The sequence below is a fragment of the Heterocephalus glaber genome, unplaced genomic scaffold (genome assembly GCF_053883595.1).
Source record: "Heterocephalus glaber isolate CG9 unplaced genomic scaffold, H.glaber_assembly_v1.0 deba00000678, whole genome shotgun sequence".
Classification (NCBI taxonomy): domain Eukaryota; kingdom Metazoa; phylum Chordata; class Mammalia; order Rodentia; family Bathyergidae; genus Heterocephalus; species Heterocephalus glaber.
In genome coordinates this window covers 4,924,547-4,945,274 of record NW_028258157.1, presented here as the reverse complement: position 1 = coordinate 4,945,274, position 20,728 = coordinate 4,924,547, and the positions used below count along the sequence as shown (strand labels likewise).

Here is a 20,728-nt window from a genome sequence, read left to right as displayed (position 1 = left end):
TGTCTCCACCAACCCTGGGGGCTGCTCACCCTGTACAGGAACTATGCCCTCTCTGGGGAGAGAAGTTGGCAGAGCAGCATTGTTATATGCCAATAACAGGCTCACTCACTGAATTTCCCAGTAATGCCCCACTTCCCAACAGACTCCCAGCTAGGCTTTGAGAACAAAGCCTTGGGCAGGGCCTGTGTAGAAATGCACACCAGGGATAAAGCATACTGCATCGGTTGAATATCCCCCACTTAACTTGACTCTCCCCCAGACTGTGTGTCATCTGAGAATATCAAGTAGAGGAATCACTTTGGTCTTCTCCCACTAGCCACACCCTATGCTGTAGCCCATATGGTGGGGAATAAGGAGAATGGAGATGCAATAGCAGTGTTGAAGTTATTTGGGAAGAAGTATCTGTCCTCTTTGGGATGTAGAGATGGAAAAATGGAGGAATACTCCAGGTTGGGAAGCTGCCTGTAATATTTGCCCTTTCTGGGTTTCTTGTTATTCAGCCAGCACAGGTGCCCAATGTCACTGCTAAGTCCATGGTTTTCAATTAGCAGTGATTCTGGTCCTCAAGAAAAATATGGATGTGTCCATAGATTTCTTTTGGTCATAACATAGAGGGAGAGTGGATATTTACTCACATATTGTGGATTTCTGCCAAGAATGATGCTAAATGTCAAATGAACAAGGTGTAGTGTCCATTATAAGTAAATATATTGACATGAATGAATGATTAGCCTTTTGGTTTTGATGATAAACTCAGTCTTAACCTATTTTCCCCTTTCCAAAGGTCCAAAAAGGTAAGATCCAAACCAGATTTTCAGTGGACAGATACCATGCTGAGCAGTTTGACCACAGCTCATCAATTAGTTTCATATGTTTGGACAATTAAGTGCTGAACACACACCCACACACACAGTAAGTTGGGCAGAGCCACTCAGCTTGGGTTCAAGGTACAGAGTTAGGGAGAGGCCAGCTCTTGTGGTTTGTTTGCCCCATCTGTACCTTGTCATTCAGGACCTTATGTGTCCACTGTAGTCGCTACACCAGTATTTCAGCCACTGTTTATTCTTCACCTCAGAAAATACATGGATTTTTCTCAATTCTTGTGGCCATAACATAGAGCATGAGCAAGATTTACTGGTATCTTGCGAGTGGAGGTCAAGGATTTTGATCAGTGTCACACACACACACACACAAGCCAGCCCTCATAGAAGAAAATACTGGCCCCAGATCTCACCAGCTCTCTATTTGACAACACAGTTGCAAGTGCGTCTTCCTTCCACTCTTGTGCCCCTCCCAATCACTATTGGACCATAAATGATAGCCTCAGACACAGTATTTTCTTGCTGGCCATAGAGCTCAGAGACTGTTGACATGTACATGTGCTCTGCCACTGAACTACACAGCCTCATGTATCTGTAGTCTGCCTATATGGAAGAATGTTTGAGAGTTCATCCTGTTTTTTACTTAATTTGTTTGATGTTATTCACCAGATTGATTTGCATTGCTGTATGTGATCCAGTTCCCGAGAGCAACTCCACTGTTCATTTCTATAATACCTTATTTGCCTTTTGCAGTTTCTGGAAAACAAGGTTGTCTAGTTCTGTCTTTGATGTAAATGCTACAAAGGACATTCTCTTTCTTGCTGCCCTAGAAACATACTTGAGAAAATACTGTAAATACTCATAAGCATGTTTGCTGGTGTCCAGACTGTATGTGTTTAACAGCTTACTTTATACCGTCCACCCTGACACTACACTGAGCAGCAGTTTCTGTTTCTCATAACCTACTCACACTGGACTTTTTCCAATTTGATTAATTTTATTGATTCACAGTGAAACTCAATTGCTTATTTTCTCTTTTTCTGCCTGATTTCTTTTATGCACTTTGTTCTTTGCCCTGTACAAACTCTTTACATTATTTACTCATAATAGATGCTTATATTTGTAATGAAGATTTTTTGATGCTATCTATTTTTTTTGGTTCTAGGTACTTATCACTTTTAGAAATCAAAATCACTTCTCTAAATTTTCCATCTGCCTGTTAATATCAGCCAGTATTTTCTTTGCTGACCAGAATTCCTGGTACACTTTTTGTATTTATTTCAAAATCACCTTATCATCTGTGGGTTTACAATTTTAGTTATGAAGTTTTCCTCACTGTTAGGTCAGAAAGCTATTTTCTTATACTTTCTTTTATATTTTAGTTTCATGTTTCATATTTTTGTCTGATATTTTCCTGTATTGTACCTTTAAAAGTGTGGGATGCAAAAATCAGATTCACTTGTATAAAATGAGTACATTTACTACTATGAAGGAATATTCAGTCACCTCTTCCTCTTGATTAATGCTGCCAGCCTTATCAAATCTCAGTTTTTAATATACTGAAAGAAGTTTTTGAAAATTCCTGTAAATTTAATGTGTCTTCATGTTGTCTGAGGTTCAAGTTTAAATGACAGGAATGTGTAGCATCTCACAAAAATGAGGAGATACCTCTTCCCATTACTTTTTTATTTGATAGTTGAATAATTGAACACTGTCTTTTTCTTTGCTCACGGAATTCTAGATTTTTTGAGTAACTTATGCTTGCTTTACTGGTGTTATAAATATAGTTGTATTAGGGATATAATTTGAAAAATACATAGCTTATCACATCATCATATGGACTCTGCACATTATTCTCCACACAAGACTCAGACCATCTCCAATTTTATTGGTATGTATTATTTTCTCCTCAAAGATGTAGATATTTAATGAATTCACATACCATGTATTTTTTTAATAATGTATAAAGTCATATACAAATGTATGGTTTTGTAGATTGTTTCTCAGTGTCAATATGAGTGCTAGGTGAGAAGTTATTTTATATAGGAAGACATGTTGGCACTGACTGAATCAGGCCGCAGAGTGGAACATCTAGTTGTCTCCTTAAAGCATACATTAGAAGTATTTGCAAAAACTTTAGATGAGGTCTATTTTCTAATTAAATATAACTTTTAGAAATGTACTTTGTTTACTGAGATATTGGTCATATTGGCATGCTATATGTATGTCCTTGCACGTTTTGGTTCTATTAATAAGAAAATATTTAATGGGTTTTTCTTTTCTGCATTCTACTTCTAAATAAAAAAAATTACCGGTGGGTTTCTCCTTAGACTATATTGACCTTGAGAGCAGTATGTTTGAGAGCTCTTTCTTTATAATCTGTGTTCTTAGGAATCACTGAGCTTTATTATATTGACATAGTTTAATGATTATTAAGATTATGAGAATCACTATGATTCCATTTGATCCATTTGATATGATTCCATTTGTGGCAGCATAGATCTCCCTGTCATTTTTCTAAAAAGTTACATCTGGATTCTTTAATCAATCATGGAAAGCACTTCTTCCTCTCATTTCAATCTTTATGTCATTTTTCTGTTTCTTGCTTGTAACATGACATATGAATTTTGGTTTCATAGGACTGAATAGTGGAGAGAATGAATATATATTTATGATTTTAAAATAATATCTGTGTAGTGTCTCCATGTAGGGGCCTATGTGCTAGTTTTATGGTATATGTGCTTTTTCTACTTATTAATTTCTTCTTTAATGCCCTTTAAGAAACAAATAATGGGGAATTGAATTTTTAAAAATATATTTATATCAAGATTCAAATAATCAGACATTTTCCATTGTTGATTTTTGTGATGAATTTCATGGAAGGTTTCTGATACTGCACCATCCTTATCTTTGATCTGATAAACACCACAGTGTTACTATATTGTGGGGGGGGGGTGTGTGCATGGTACTGTGGATTGAACCTGGGCCATCACGTGTTAACCACCCACAATATCAGCTATCTACACACCACCATGAGAAGCTACTTTCCATTACACCCTTAGGTTTGATTAGGCAATGTTTTATCCCATGTTGAAACATCTACATGCATAGGCGTAGTGTGTCTGTGATTCTCTTTTCTTTTTTATTTATTTATTTATTTTATTTATTTTTGGTACCAGGGATCAAACTCAGGACTTTGCACTTACAAGGCAGGCGACAGAACCACTGATCTAAATCTCCGGCCCTGATTCTCTTTTCTTTTAAATGTACGTCTTTTTTAGGTAGGGATTGCATTAATCTGGTTAAATGTATTGTAGAAGTTCTTTACCTTTTTTCCCTTTGGATTACATACCTGTGAACCCATGCCTAGCTAAGTATATCTTATTTTTACAATTTGTATTAGAATATGTTTATAATATATAATAAATATTTTCCTCACGAGGAATTTGCACATATATATAACACAAACTGATCAATGTCTTAAAAGTTTTAGGGCCAGGGATTTAGCTGATTGGTTCCAACCCCTGCCTTACAAGCCCAAGGTCCTGAGTTCAATACCCCAGTAGCCAAAAAAAAAAAGTTTTAATGAGTCACTTGTAATCCCACTGGGAGATGAATTTATGGAAGAAAGTTTTTTATTGACCCTTTAGTTGCTTGACAACTTGTTTGGTTTTTCAGCATCCATTTTCTTCTATTACTAAATTTGAAATTTTATATATTCAGAATTTACTGTTTAAAATTCATGAAATCATAATTTTGATATTTTTTTCATCTCTTACTATATCATTGCACAGGCTGGTACAGTGATATGCACCTATAATCACGGGAGTCAAAAAGCTAATGCAAGATCAAAAGTTCATGGACATACAGTGAGACCCTTTCTCAAAATTTAAAGTATCCATAACCTTTATAATTATTTCCCATTTTCATTTTGTGTTTTCCTAGTACATTTTTCTTGTTATTACTCCCTATCTTGTTCTTCTTTTCCAATATATTGATTCCTCCTTCATTAATTATTGGTTGTATATTTTTGATGAAGTATATTGCTAAATATATTTTTATATACTACATATTTAAATGAAAAAATTTATTGCAAACTTGACATTTTATATCAAAATTACCACCTTATTCTATACATCTTAAAATTTCCTAGTTTTCTATTGAAACAATAGGTTATTTAATAATGTACTATGCATCAAAACCACACAGTTGGAATGAGATTGCAGTTCTGTGGTAGAGCACACGCTTTGTGTGACCAAAATTCTGGGTTGCTTCCACCATCACACTGAGATGAGGAAACAGGATTTTTAAAGCTATTTATCCTGTATAATTTCTGATTTTTCTTTATTACAACCTATATAATATTCATATTTTGTAATTGATGAAAGTTTTCATATGTTGTAGCAGAATGTTTTAATAAAAGTTGCCTATTTTTTGTAAAAACATATATATTCTCTATAGTGTAAACATTTTAAATAGGACTATTATGTAGGGTCTGAATGTTACTAAGTGCAATAGAGTGAATAATTCTTGCATTGTATTTCTGAAGTCTGTTAAAATTTGCAACTTCAGGGCTGGGGATTTAGCTCAGTGGTTCTGCCTGCCTCGAAACCGCAAGTGATCCCCGGTACCGAAAAAAAAAAAAATTTACAACTTCAAATTTCTACTTATGTATGAATGGTTTAGCTTTTTCTACTTTCTATCTCAGTAATATTATACTGTTTAATACTTGAATTCCAGAAATTTTCTTAAATATATTTCCAGTTTTATTCTGGTTGGCTAGCAATATAAACTTATGCTAAATTACTCATTTTGATCTTGAAATTGTGGTCGTGTTGCTTTAGAGTTTCTTATAAGCTCGGTTTCCAAATGTGTAGCATCATCCCCAGCTCATTTCATTTTCTGTACAATAGTAAATACAATGTCTGGAGCTAATGACAATAGCACAGTGAAAATAATTCTAAATAATCAAGAAAATACAAAGACTCTCAGGGAAAATATTTTATGAAGCAACCAAATTGAAATTTATTTTTCCTAGAACACGTGCACTTTGAGATGTATTATAACCTGTTCATGCATTCCTGTCAGCAATGACTCCAAATTCATGTCCTTTTCTGTAGATAATGTTAAGAGAACCCAAGTAGTTGCTGAAGTCTGGCTTCAGCCCTTAACATATGTGTCTTATTTTTCTTTATCTCCATGGTGAATGTTAAGATAATAATTTTTGAATAGATGAGGAAAAGATAGAGTAATGGTTTACAAGTTGTTCAGTAGCATAGAATTAAGTTGCCCTTTGAGCTGTACCAAAGCCTGTATTTTCACTGTTTTGTCTTCATTCTGTTTCGGATCTCAGCACCTACAGAAGCCGAGCTTGTTCAGAACTATTGTACCTGATCGCAGTTCATCCTCTTTGTCTTCTTGGCTTTCCCATGACAGCTCCAGCCAGCTCTCCTGCTGTACCTGCTGATGCACCTGTTTACAGTGCTGGGGAATCTGCCCATCAGGCTAATGTGTGGAATGAATGGACACCACACACATCCATGTCCTTCTTGTCTGATATCTCCATCTTTAAAATTGTGTTCAGTGTGATAATCAATGCTTATCAACCTGCTGTGCTCCACTGCTGTGTCACATGTGTGACAAGCTAATCACAAGTTCTTCAGTTTTTGCTACATTCAACTCTTCTTCATGGTTATGGGGTAAGTCCACTATGTGTCCCTCTCAATGACCCTGTGTTACAAATGCACAGTAGCCCTTGTAACTGTGTCTTCCTTGGGGCTTTGTTCTGCCTTGTTGAGTTACAGCATTTCATAATGCTTCTTGTCTTTTGTGAGTCTAATATAATCCAAGGTTTTCTCTGCCACATATTTTTACATGAAGTTGAATTGTAGAGAGAAGAAGTCCTACTCACTGTATATGAAATCCCATTGGCTGCTTAGTCCCCATTGTGTCCTGTGTCTTCAGTGTGGCCTCGAACATAAGGACCCCCACTGTGGAGGGACAACAGATGTCCCTCTCCATGTGTGCAGTTTATCTCGCTGTAGTTCTCATGCACTCTGGCTCTTCATTTGTCGTTGACTTCCCGCCTTAGTTTGGAAATATCTGAAAGAGGCTCTCTGAGGATTCCAACATGCAGTATCCATAACCCCATCTTATTCAGACTTAAGAACAAGGATCAGAAGAGCAACATGAAGAGGCCTTGTGCATGAAACTCTTAACTCAGAGTTTTGTGGCTACAGGTGTAGTTAATATAGGCACTTTAGCCTCCATATTTTTTCCTTCTGTCCCATCTGTCAGTCCACTCTGTTCTCTCTCTCTCCCTTACTGTCCTCTGGGTTTGTTGTTTGTTTGTTTCTTTCTTTCTTTCTTTCTTTCTTTCTTTCTTCTTTCTCCTTGTGTACTTTTCTTCAGAGATTTCAAGAGCTGTAAAGCTCTTGGGCCATAATCCCTAGGATATGGTGCAATAACCTAGGATTATATGTGTTCATATACTTCATATGTTCACTTAGGACATTGATAATAGATGTACGAAGTATGTCCCTAATATATATTTAAAATGTCATCATATATCCTATAACATACTGCGTATGGATAATTTAAATTGTGGGGTTTTTTGTTTTTCTTTTTTCCGGTACTGGGGATCAAACTCAGGACTTTGTGCTTGCCGGGCAGGTGCAGGACCACTGAGCTACATCCCCGGCCCAATTTACATTGTGATGTGACTCAGACTCGGGAGGATTTAAACTTAGTTGCACTTTTTAACAAGGAGAGGAATTTTTAAGAAGCTTAGAATTTATTATAGAAATGACTAGATATGACAACAGAGGTTTGCAGGTCAAGAAACAGTTTTAAAAAGATAAACAGAACCTGTAAAGTATTTGGCACAGCAGGCTGAGCTAGCATTCAACTGGAAGGGTGAGGCGGCCATCAATGCACAAGGAAAAGTAGACAGTTCACATTTGATTAAGTTTTTTCTATAAATTTTTTCATATAAAAATCTTTTTTGCATCTTTGTATTCTACAAAGAAGTTATTTTCAAGTTTAAAATCTGTGCACAGTGTAAAGTACTCTTAACCTTGACAAGCTGCAGAGTGTTAGAAAGCAGGTGTCATGTGCACTTGGTTTGGGAGATTTTTTTTTTTTCTTTCTAAGGTGGTGATGCTGAATGCCATAGGGCTTTTACTGAAAAATGTTTGGTTTTACATGCAGAGATTTGCTGGAATTAGACTATAATTTGTACATGTGAACAGTATCTGTGAAGAGCAATCTTAGGGAAAGACTCATTTAAGTATTTTGGATCATTAATGTGATATGTCAACTTGACTTGAATAGGAACCACCTAGCAGATTAGTTAAGATCTGGGTGTGTGTGGATGATTGACATGGAGGCCACAAACTAAGGAGGGAAGCACCACCCTGTATGTGGTTGGCATGAAAGAATGAATTTGTACCATGGGTGGAGTAAAAAGCAAAAGAAAAAAGAAAGCCTTCCCTTTTTTTCTGTGGAGGAGGTCTGTTCTTCGTCACTGCTTTTGGATGTTGTCTTCAGTTCCTCAGACTTCCAGCACCAAGTCTTCAGAACGCCAGAAGTAGCCGAAGGGGCCAGGGACCAGGTGTAATCTTGAAGGTCGTGCCTCTTTGCCTCACTGAGACACACCTAGACATGTGCTTTGCTACAGCCTACATATCTCTTGAGCCAATATATTTGACAGGTCTAACCATCTCATAACTCCAGGTGAGATTTACTGTGGTGAAATTAACGTGTTAAAGAAGAGAAGTTATTTACAGAGACTTTGTTTCCATTTTTTCCATTTCTCATCACTTTTCCTTTCCCTTCTTTCCTTTCCCCTGCCCCTCCTGCTACCCTTACCCCTTTGGACCTTCTCTTCCTATTTTGCATTATCGATTATTCATTCTAATCATTGGTACATTTTAGGTGTACAATATAATGACATTTATCATTGGAAATTTGCACCTTTACATAGTCTCTCTTGGTTCTTATTTTTCACCCTTGCCCAGCCCTCAGGGAGGGCTAGGAATGGGGAAAAAATAAGAACCAAGATGCATCCTGTGAAAGTACAATTCCTAATGAGAAATGTCATTGTGTTGTATACCTAAAATGAACCAATAAAAGAATTTAACAAAAAAAAGAAAAGAAGAAGGGAAGCTTTCAGCCTGTGAGGAGGGAATAGCATTTGGGGGAATTTGCAATGTTAAGTCCTTACGTATCTATACCTCATCACAGGCTAAGTTTGCCTGCATTTGTCAGACTACATTTTGCCTATCATTTTGACCCTCCTGGGAAGATTAGGCTTCAGAATTCTGGATTTCTTGGGACCTTGGATAAAGTAAGTTGCCTGTCTGAGGCAGCTGAAATACTTTTCTTTCATCTTGATTTCTTTGCATAATATTGCTGGCATATTAAAACATTTCTTTATTTATTCCATTCTTTTTTGGTGTGGTTTTATTTTCTTTGTTGAAAATGTCTAGATTGAGTGATAAGGTGTGAAGAAGGTTTGTGCCATAAACCACATCTCATTCAGTTTTCTACCCCCTGACCACATTAGGATATCCCTTCTATGCCATTGTATCTTGCCCTTGCCTGGACCCAGGTTTTTCTTCGGGCTTGGGGGATTTCTCCATGTGATGCTGAGCTGGAAGTGCAGGAGCACTGTTCTGATCCCGTTTTTCAGCAGCAACACTCAGGAAGAGTACACCAAGTACAGTAAGGAGACATGGTCACCTCTGAAAAGCTTGGAGCAAATTTTGCTTCAATGCAATTATTCCTCAGGCTGGATCACATCAACATCCAGCAAGGAAGCTTGGGAAGGAATGGTTTTGGTTAGAATCCATCAGTGAGCCTCACATGTAGGTGATTTTTTTTCCCTCTTGTCCCTCTTGCCTCAGTGGGCAGGAAACAAAGCAACATTGCATCAGTGAAGAAGAGTGTGTGTTGTGTGAACTATTCAGTCAGGCATGCTGGCTGGAGAAGGAAATCCCCTCTGGCAGGCACCAAAGTCAGGAGCTCCCAGTGTGTTACCGAGAGCTGTTCCAGCTGGCTCACACTGACTTGCTCGGTGGATTCTGCTGAGTGCAGCTGCATGGACTCTGACAGACCCATAGTCGTGGAACTGGTGATTGCACAGGGCTGAGCAACCCAAGAGAGGAGTGGGAGTTGTGGTGTAGTGCTACATGCTGGTTGGAAGTGTACAGAATCAGCATTCACCTGAGGAGTCTTTGTTGTTTTATGTCAACTATTACTGGTACACATTTGGTCCTGTCTCCTGACACTGCTGCCAGGACCTAAGCGTCCTATTTTTTAAAAAATTCATTTTATTGATACAATTTAAATATTAACTATCACATTCATCAAAGGGAATGTGTGCCTCTACATGCTATAACACGATTCCTCATTTTCTCCCTCCCCCAACACTCCTCCCCTTATTTACAAAAGCTTTGTTTCCAATTTTTCCTTTTTTCTCATTTTCTCCTTTTCCCATCCTTTCTTTCATCACAGTTTCCCTTTCCTTTTGACCAATTTCTTCCTATTTTATATTATCTATTACACATTTGTGTCCTTATTTTTTTTCCCCATTAACTTTATTGGTACGTTTTAGGTATACAATACAGTTACATTCATCATTGGGATCTTGCACCTTTACATGAGTATCTTGGTTCTTATTTTTGCCCCCCTTCCCCTGCCCTCCCTTCACCCCCTCCACATTGCCCTATTTGGAAAGACCTTGTTTCCATTTTTTTCCTTTCTCATATATTTTTTCCCCTCTTCCCCCCCACGTCCCCCACCCCCCTAGACCTTTTCTTCCTATTACACAATATCAATTACGCATTTTTAAAATTACAATATCAAGACTTAGGAGACATTACCACAGATTTTACAGAATTTAAAAGGATATAGAAAGCATATTTCAAAAATCTGTTTTGAAATAAATTTGACAACTTCTAAGAAGTACCTTGGAAGACAAATTAATGACACTAACTCTGGAGGAAATATAAAATTTGAATAGCACCTATTGAAGAAAGTATATTCCTAGCTTGAAAACCTACCTATATGACAACAGCAGGCTCATATACATTTTAACTGTTAAATTATATCAAACATTTAAAGCAGAAAAAAGAAGGAACATTTCTTGCCTGATTTTAGGAAATCAACATTGTGCAAATCCTAAAACTGGATAAAGATAATAGAAGAAAAAATATTAACATGGATAAAAATTTGTTTAACAAAACAAACTATTAGAAGTCAGATCTGGCAGGATGTAGAAAGTGGTTTTCTTATAGGGATGGCAGTATTGGTTCAGCTTTGGAAGATCCATCCCAAAAGTCATCATTTTAACAGAGGAAAGGAAAAAACCATATGATCCTGTGACTACTTGGAGAAAAAGTATTGGACTGAATTCCACAGCTGTTCATGGTAAAAGCTATCAGGAGACTAGAAGTAGAACAGAACCTTCTCAACAAATTAAAGACATGTACTCCATACTTCCAGCGAGAATGCCTTGTATGAATGGAGAAGATACAATGCTTTCTCCTTAAGGTGGGGAACAAGGGCAGATATGCTTACTCTTTATCTGTCCATTAAACTTTAAAAACCTAGGCCCAACCAAAATAGTCTGGCAATAAAATGACACAATTAGGATAGGATTGGCAAGGTAGAAGCAAAATCTTTATATGTAGATGAAATGATCTACAGAGAAAATACTAAGAAATCTTTAGGAGCCCCTCGAACTTGTATTTGAATTTAGCAGGATTAGAAAACACAAGGTATATATAAAAATTCAGGTCTGTGTATGCTATAAATGAAGAATTGGATATTGAAATTTAAAAGTTATGTAGGAGTACAAAGGACCTAGAAAAGTTAAAAAACAAAACAAAACAGTGTTGGAAGACATTTAGTACCTAATTTTAAGACTTCTAAAGCTACAGTAATCAAGGCAGTGTTGGTGTAAGGAAAGACATATAGATCATTTGAATAAAACAGAATCTAGAAATAGAACCACACATATATGGTCCACTGAGTTTTGAAAGATTATTTAACATTAGCATTTTATAGAATATAAACTCAATTCAAGAGCTGAGGAAGAGATAGTGTTTTCAGCAAATGGCACTAGAACACCTGGTATCCGTATATAAAAAGTTAACCTCAACCCTTTTTGTCCATACATGAAAATAACTTGAAGGGATCTATGAACCTAAATATGAAAGCCTAAATATATAAAACTTTTAAGAATTTATAAGGGAAAATGTTTATGAATTTAGGTAGGCAAGAACTACCTAGGATACAAAAAACATGATGTATAAAAGAAAAAAAATGATAAATGAGATTCCATCAAAATTTAGAACTTTAAATGACATCATTAAAATGAAAAGTAGTCCTTAAACAGACCATATTTCCAATGCATATAACCTATGACCAGAATATATAAAGAACTCTTACAGCTCATTAATAGACAACCCAATTAAAAAGTAGACATAAGATGATAAATACCCAGTATAGCACAAGGAAAGGTGTGCAACTCTAGAATCAGAAAAATAGTAATCAGTACAATAACAAGACTGAATTATACACTCACTAGGGAGATGAAGTTAAAAGTTTTAAAAGCCTTGTCATGACTTTTTCTTTTTGTTGGATTCTCCCCCTTTGTGTTTAGTTTGTCTTGCCCAATGGATTCATTCTGCTGGGCTTCCTGGGTTATGATCCTCATTGTCTTTTCCTAGGGTATTGTCTAAAATTTTTTGGAGTGCTGGTTTGCTATTCATGAAGTTCCTGAGGTGCTCTTTATCATGAAAGTATCCTATTTCTCCATCAATTTTGAAAGATAGTTTTGCAGGGTACATCAATGTGAGTTGGTGGTTGTTTTCCTTTAGGGCTTGAAATACATCACTCCAAGCTCTTCTTGCCTTGAGGGTTTGCATTGAGAAGTCTGCTGTGATTCTGATGGGCTTTCCTTTGTATGTGATTTGTTTCTTTTCTCTCACTGCTTGTAGAATTTTGTTCTATTGGATTTCTGGAATCCTAACTATTATATGCCTATGTGTAGATTTTTTTTGATCAAGGCTAGCTGGAGTCCTATATGCCTCACTTATCTGTATGTTAAGAAGTTCTTTACCTCTGCTTGGGAAGTTTTCTACCATCACTTCTGTGAAGAGTTTTTTTATGTCATCTGCACTCTGTCTTTCTTCATTGATTCCAATCAGTCTTATGTTATTCTTCTTTGCATCATCTAGCAGCTGCTGGATTGATTTCTTGTGTTCCCTTTCAATTTTAAAGCAATTTTTGTTTTCCTGGTAACTAATTGCAATCTGAAATTCCATCCTCACATTAGTTCATTCTGCTGCACAGACTTTTGATGGAGTTTTTAATCTCCTGGAAATCTTTTTCATCTGTTTTATGTATTCCATTTGTTTCCTTTGTTGGGATTCCATCATTTTCCTCAGATCCTCTATTTTTTTAATCTGTGTCCTCTCTAGATTTATTAATCATGTCTTCCACTATGAGCACAATCTTTGCTGTTATCTGAGTAATTATTTCTGATTTCATTTTTCCCAGATCCTCTTTTGTTGCCAGTTCAGAGAGTCCAGATGGTTGAGTATTAGATTGTTCCATCTCGTTTCCCTTTGGGGTTGCTGTAAGTGATCTGGAAGTCTGTTTTTGAGGCTTGTTTATGTGTCTTCTCATTTCCATGGCACTGGGGGAGGGGGGGTGCTTCTGACGCCCACGCGGCTCACCTTCTCTGCCCTGGGAGCTTGGAATGGCGGCGGGGGAGCTTCCTTCTGGGTGCTGGGACTGGCTCACCTCTGCCCTAGGAGCGTGGACATTTGTGTTGTTATTTACCCTTTCAGTTTCTCACACCAGAGAGACAATGTGATATTTACATGTATGTGTCTGATTTGTTTCACTGAAGAGTATATTCTCAAGTTGTATCCATTTAGCTATAAATGTCTCAAGGTTATCTTTCTTTACGGCTGAGGAGTACTCAATTATATTAAAGAACCACATCTTTTTTATCCATTCATTGGTTGATGGGCATTTGGGCTGTTTCCAAGATTTAGCTATTACAAACCGTATCACTATGAACATTGGTGTGCATATATCACTGTGGTGTGATACTTTTAATTCTTTCAGGAAAACATCCAAAAGGGGAATACCTGGGTCAAATGAGACCTCTAATCCTAATCTTTTAAGGAATCTTCACACTGATTTCTGTAGGGAACAGGGGAAGGGGACATTACCAGAACCTCTGCAGTAAGTCCTAGTCTCCTGTGAGCCACGGCAGCACATGGCGAATTACAGGAAAGGTAGAAAAATGAGACTGAGAAGAAGCTGAGCTTTGGGTCTGATCAGTGCTGCTCAGGGCGGCAAAGACAAAAGCCCGCAGCTTACTGCACCTTTTATTCAGTACATCGGGAGAAACAAATATAACAAGTGAAATATAGAGTTCAGTAGTTCACTTTGGGATAAACAAGGTGTAACAAAAGGCTTGCAGAGAGTTCAGTACATCCTGGGTAAACAAGATGTTAACAGTCCAAGAACAACGAGGAACTGAGCAGATGTTTGTTCTCCCAGGATGTTTTCAGCTCCCAGGATGTTTCTTGTCCTGGAGAATCACAGCATCACTGGATCACTGAAGTCTCAGTTGTGACCGAAGGCCAAACTGGAGTTATTCTGTAGCTGGGCTGTAGGCAAGAGAACTAGGCTAACCAAATAATTTTTCCCTAGAATTATGGAGCATTGCTCCCAACAGATTTCCACAGTCTGTACTGTGGAAATGCACCAGTCTGTACTCTCACCAGCAGTGGAGCAGGGTTCCTTTTACCACTAAGCACCCTATTCTGCCCCAGTGAGATAATTTACCATGACCAGAGCCCTGCCTTTGCCAGCTCCGTTCCTGCATCCCAGCTTCTCATCATACTATGCAGTGAGCAGGAGGGTGGAAGGGAGACTCATGACTCAAGTGAGAGATTTCTGTGGGTGTGGCTTTGCTGTGTTGAGGTGCCCTGTTTGTTTGTTTTTTCTCCAATATAATACCAACCTGGTCTTATAGTTCATATTTAAAATTTCTTCCAAGTGTCTCATGAGTTTGGAAGTTGATTTGATTGTGAGGGCCCTCTCCTCATTAGTGGGTTCATGTGTCCATGACTTCAGTATCTGAATGTGCTTTTAGGAGGTTTCACCTTGTTAGAGGTGGGCAACTAGAAGCATGGCATGGAAAAGTATCCTGGTCCGCATCTCCTCCCATCTTTCTCTGGTTCCTGGCTTCCATACTTTGATTACCTTTTTTTTTTAATCCCCCATTCAATTCTGCTGTCTTGTTTCTCTCTAAGAATTAGCAGATCGGGGACTGAAACAGAGAACCAAACTAAACTTTTCCACCTTTAAGTTGTAGGTATAAGGTATTTATCCTAGTGACAGGAAAGTGGGTGAGACACTTAGTGATGCTGAATGAGATTTTTTAAATTCCTGGGGCCGAGGATGTGGCTCAGTGGCACTGTACCTGCCTGGCAAGTGCAAGGTCCTGAGTTCAATCCCTAGTACAAAAAAAAAAAAAAAATCCTGGCTTTTTCTGTTTCCCTAGCTGATCTCCTGGGAGTGAACTGCCCTGGGATGCTTGAGCACAGTTAGAGTGATGTGGAAGCTCCTTAATGTGTTTAACCTTCTTTGGGGGTTCCCTTGTGAATGGCAGTGAAGCAGACTTCTTCACTGAATTGTTTCCCTTTTGCTTCTTTTGCAGCAAGTTGTTTGTATAAAATAGAAGTTACCTCAAATATCTCAATTAATTTTCATGATTTAACTAGAAGACTGATTTTCTTAGTTAAAAACTGAGTGGAGAATTGATTGCATCCAAAGAATCAAGGGAAAATTTAAAAGTAAATTATTTGTTTTGCATTTATCATAGATAGACAAATGATGATGATGATGATAGATAGATAGCTATAGAATCATGATGGTGGTGAAAAACTCAACTATGGTTAATCTCAGTGCATCTCTCTGATTTCATCTAACTACTCCCAAGTTGGTCACAAGATGGATTTTTGGATGCTCTTTGTACTTTCATATTCTCATCAAGTACAATGTTATTTGGTTTCAATATTTTGGAATTGTATAGGAGTTAATAATTTTGGATAATGTAACATTAATATTATGTTGAAAAGAGTATTTGTGAGAGCTTTTGCCTCAACCTATTGGTCATAAGATTTAAGGGAAGATTGTATTTCAGCCACTTCACTCTTATTCCACTGTCTCTGGACTTGGGTTATTTCTGTTTTTAAAAAAATTGTGATTAAAAATGTTGATTTTTTTTCTGCAAATGTTAATAAATTAGTTTTCCACAAAATAATGCTTTGTGTGCACATTATAGAAAAATTTAAAATTTGTAGAAATTTTTGACATTTATAGTTTTTTGTATATATGTGCAGCTTTATTGTATAATTTTCAAACACATGGAACAGTCTTATTTATATGTGTCTATCTAAATTTAAATATTTTCTTTATGATTTTATCTTGTGTTTCATCATTATATCATTGTTAAGTTTCTAGTACAGACTTCTACTATTTGTAAAATTGTTTCTCTGTCACTCTGTGTGCTACATGTGGTGTAATATTTACAATTAGTAATCCTGTTGTTTATCCTTGGTACATAATTACAAGTTAGATTGAATGGTATCAAATTAATATAGCCTCAGCATGTTTTGTTGAATCAATGCTAGATTACTGTATGTTTTTGCATATCTTTCTATTTTATCTTGCTTTATATGTTTGGCTTATTTGTTATGTTTTTAAAATATTTGTATACATTTCTGAGAAATAAAAATTGAGTGCATTTATAATTTGATGCATGATGCCAAACTCTTATACATTGTCAGATCACAAAACAGCAAACAGATTATTTCACAAACTATAATTTTTGAAGTGAGAACACTTGATATCGAATCCTGTGATAATTTTATAAATTGCAGTGTTCAAATAAAATTTAAAATTTTGAACAGTACATCCTTCTCTCTTAGGTAAAAAATATTTTCTCATAGAGGACTCAAAGTTGAATCTTGTTTCCTAATTTATGCTCTCATTTGTTCTCTTAGTTGTTTTAAAAATAACTCATATTTTAGAAAATATATTTGTATTTTTACATAGCTTATTTTTTGTTTTTATTTTAGTTCTGATTTTTATATAATCCTTCTAGTGTTTTTCCTTCTTTATTTTATGGGATATTTTATATGATTGCATTTTCTGTTGTCGTTTAAGATATCCAGTAAGCTTGCACTGATAGGGAATAGTTTTGGATAACTCAGTAGACTGAATATTAAGGTAGTTGTAGAAGCAAAATAAGTAATGTATTCCTTTAAGATTTGCTTTTCCGGGCTGAGGATTTAGCTCAGTGGTTTTGTCGCCTGCTGCGCAAGCACAAGGACCCAAGTTTGATCTCCGGAACCAAAAAAAAAAAAATAGATTTGCTTTTCCTGTAACTCTTGTTAAGATGATGGTTATCTGGCTTTTTAACCAGTAACTTCATTATAGGTAACGTTTTAACCTAACAAAGTTCCAATGCCTGGGTAAATTTACAATGTATATGTGCCTATCTTGTGTCTGTGACTTGTAAATAGGAACTGGAATTGTATTTACACACCAAAGACCACTAGGGATGAGAGAATGGCTAACACAGGTATAAAAGAGGAGACTAACAAAGAACTCAGCGTGGACACTGACCAGACTGGTTTCTGGTGGTCCCGCCTACTTGCAAGTAAAACTTTTACTATTTTACCCAAATTCTGTGTCTCCGTGTATTTCTTTCTGCGATTTCCAGAACAGTATCTTACTTTTTTCTGATTTTCCATTGTTAGCAATGTCCATTTATAACAACTCTAAACCCACTTTGAAACAAAACTATTGTTTCAGAGATAGCCATTTACTTTGGTAAGATTACAAGTACTTTCTTTCTGATGTACAATTAACTTACATTACTTGTTCTGAATATCAGTAACTAACAATCAAGTACGTTGTTGATTTTTTTTCAGTTTGAGGATAATTCCTTGGTTATGCAGGTAAAATATGACAATGCATTTATTTCAGTTACTCTCCTTTGCACTTACATAACTTCTATATTATCTTTTTGATCATGTCAAATCTTTACTGATGTTATTTTATACACACAGCCTTTTCCTCTTGTCCTTTGGTTCTTTTTCTTTAGTTGCCTATACATCTATCTGTTTAATTGAGTTGCCTCTGTCACTACATAGGTGCTTCACTGACCTTTTTCAGAAAGTGTTTCCTCAATTCATTTTTGCCTATTCCTGAGCCATAATTACTCTTCCACTCTAATCATTTGTTTTCTTTTTCTTGTTATTCTTTTGCTCACATGTGAATGTTTAATTACTATAATAAGCAAGAAGGCAACATCACATCCTGCTTCATTTTCAGCGTTGAGTTTGGAGTGGTTGAAATAGGGTTCTTCACAGGCTGCCACACCTTCCCCTTAGTACAGGATTAGGGGGAACTACTCCTTTTATAGCCAGAATTTATTAAACCCCAGAATTTTCAAAATGGTTTTTTTCTCCCCACCCACCCTCAAAAAATGAGATAATTTTTTCAAATTGTCACTGTGATGAGCTAGCAGTATTTCTGGAGATAAAAACTTAGATCTTTAGGGTTTCTAAAACTGCCAAGAGTTGAACTTTCAAACTTCTCTTATTCTTCAGCAGTTCAACAAGAGTTCAAAAGTTTACCTACCACTGTTCTCCTAGGTTTCTGTCAGTGTAATTTATGTTTCTGTCAGTGGGCCTCCTTTGTTTTCCCAGCTTGGAAAAAAAATAGATTGGTTTAGTACAGAAGTTTTGTAGATTTTAAGTTTGTTTGCTTTTTTCTTGCTTTGATAGAAATGTTCCCTTCTGTATTATTCTTGTTGAACTGGAAAGTAGAAGTATGTGAATTAATTTTTAAATTTTTCCATGACAATATTTAATCCTCAGCATGCCTTCCATTTGGGTCACATTTGGAGATGCTGTGATCACAAATAGGGGTTCACCGCTCTGGAGCTGCAGATAACCTACCCGTGGAAGAGGATTCTCACTGTGAGTTTCCTGTTAACCACAATGGCTTCTCAGACAGTGCTTCCTTTTTAGTGTCTCACATGTATTACCTGCTTGAGTAGCCTCCATGGTTAGCCTGAGCCCTAGGTGATGTCTTTGCCTGTCCTCTTGTATTTTTCTACCATATCTTCACTAGTGTCACTGTAATAACCACTCCTTTGCAGATGGGCATAGAATTTGCACCATAAGCAGGATGTCTAGATGTTGATCAGCTGTGTTGTCTGTGCTGTATTTCTCTGGGTTTCTGACCTCTCCTCCGTTTTTTGTTTTGTTTTGTTTTTAGTGACTTTCGATGTAGTTCACGCTGGCCTTGAACTCGCTAAATTATGTATCATCTTTCAATGTTTGAAGTTAGACATAAATTAGTATGTACTTTCCTAATGGCAATTTAGTGTTTAAGTATTTTATAATAAACTTCATTCTAAAATTATTTTTGGTGAGATTTGATGAAAACAATGCAGACCGTGGCTAAGAGTATCCTGGTGATATCCTGCTTGACTCCTCCCTTTCCTGCCTTCTCCATGACCACTTTCCTAATTTGGCTACATTTCCTACATTTAGCAAGTGTGATTTTCTTTGGCCAGTATTCTTTTGTTTCCCACCTTGGAATTTTTAATAAGTAAATTATTATAGAAATTGCATATAAAAGCATTTGGGGTGGGTTTTTTGGTCTGATTATTGTTTACAGGTGCTCTTATGTGAATGAGGGGCAAAGTGCTTTATTATTCATTGTGTTGGTCATGTGGTTCAGGTTTTTTCAAGTTTACTTTTTGTTGATGTAAAAGAATCAAACATGTTTCCAGGAATAATAACACAATGTGTTCTTTGGACATTGGAATAATGTCAGTGGACTGTAGATTTTGGTAAACTCTAAAGTACAGGAAATGAGTGTGGAGCATATCAATTGATCTTTTATTCTTACATAAGTCTACTTACTTGTATTCTTCCACACTTCAGTTTTCCTTGGCGATTTCCTCCTCCAGTGTCATGGATCTTATTTTATATTTGGTGTTTTCTCTCAGGTTAGAAATCTTTTAGTCATTTTTAAGATTTGTGTTTATTGACCTTTCTTCTCTACACATATTCTGAATATTGCATACTCTACAAATGTCTTCTTGTCACATTTACCTCCCGTGATTTTTTTTTTTTTTTTTTTTTTTTAGTACCAGGGGATCGAACTCAGGTCTTTGCGCTTGCGCAGCAGGCAGCAAACCACTGAGCTAAATCCCCGGCCCCCTCCTGTGATTTTTATAGCTTTAAATTTCTCTTTATATTCGGATGGCATCTTAGTTTGTTCTAAGGAAACTTTCTCACATCTAAAATTATTTCACTGAATTTTCAGACCATTCAAGTTTCTTTTTCCCATTTCAGTATGTAACATTATTATTGTATAGAAATGAGCAGTATACATTACAGATTTCCAAGTACCTACCTGGTCATATGTGAAACGGACTGTGATTTCCTCCAAGGCTGTATATCACAAGCTCTATCATGAATCAGTATTCTGTTTACATGTGAACCCATGGAAAACTGTCTCCTCTTCCTTGTGATCTATTTGTCATTTTCTGTACTAATAGTACATTGTCTTCAATGATGAATTTGGAGTTCCTCTCATGTACATTATGTAAGCTATCACACTATTTACAAGCTATTGAACACTGTTAGACTTTTAATGCACTGAGCAGCTTTAAGGGTTTTTTTTTTTCTTCTTTTTTTTTGGTACCAGGGATCGAACTTGGATCCTTGCGCTTGCAAAGCAGGTGGTGGAACCACTGAGCTAAATCCCCGGCCCACGGGTTTTGTTTT

The 20,728-nt window shown here is 36.6% G+C and overlaps 1 protein-coding gene across 2 annotated transcripts in view; it reads left to right on the top strand.

Annotated features, from left to right (window-relative positions):
* Positions 1 to 20,728, top strand: part of LOC101719668 (uncharacterized) — a 31,808-nt gene that overhangs the window by 5,427 nt on the left and 5,653 nt on the right. The gene's annotated exons all lie outside the window — the stretch shown is intronic.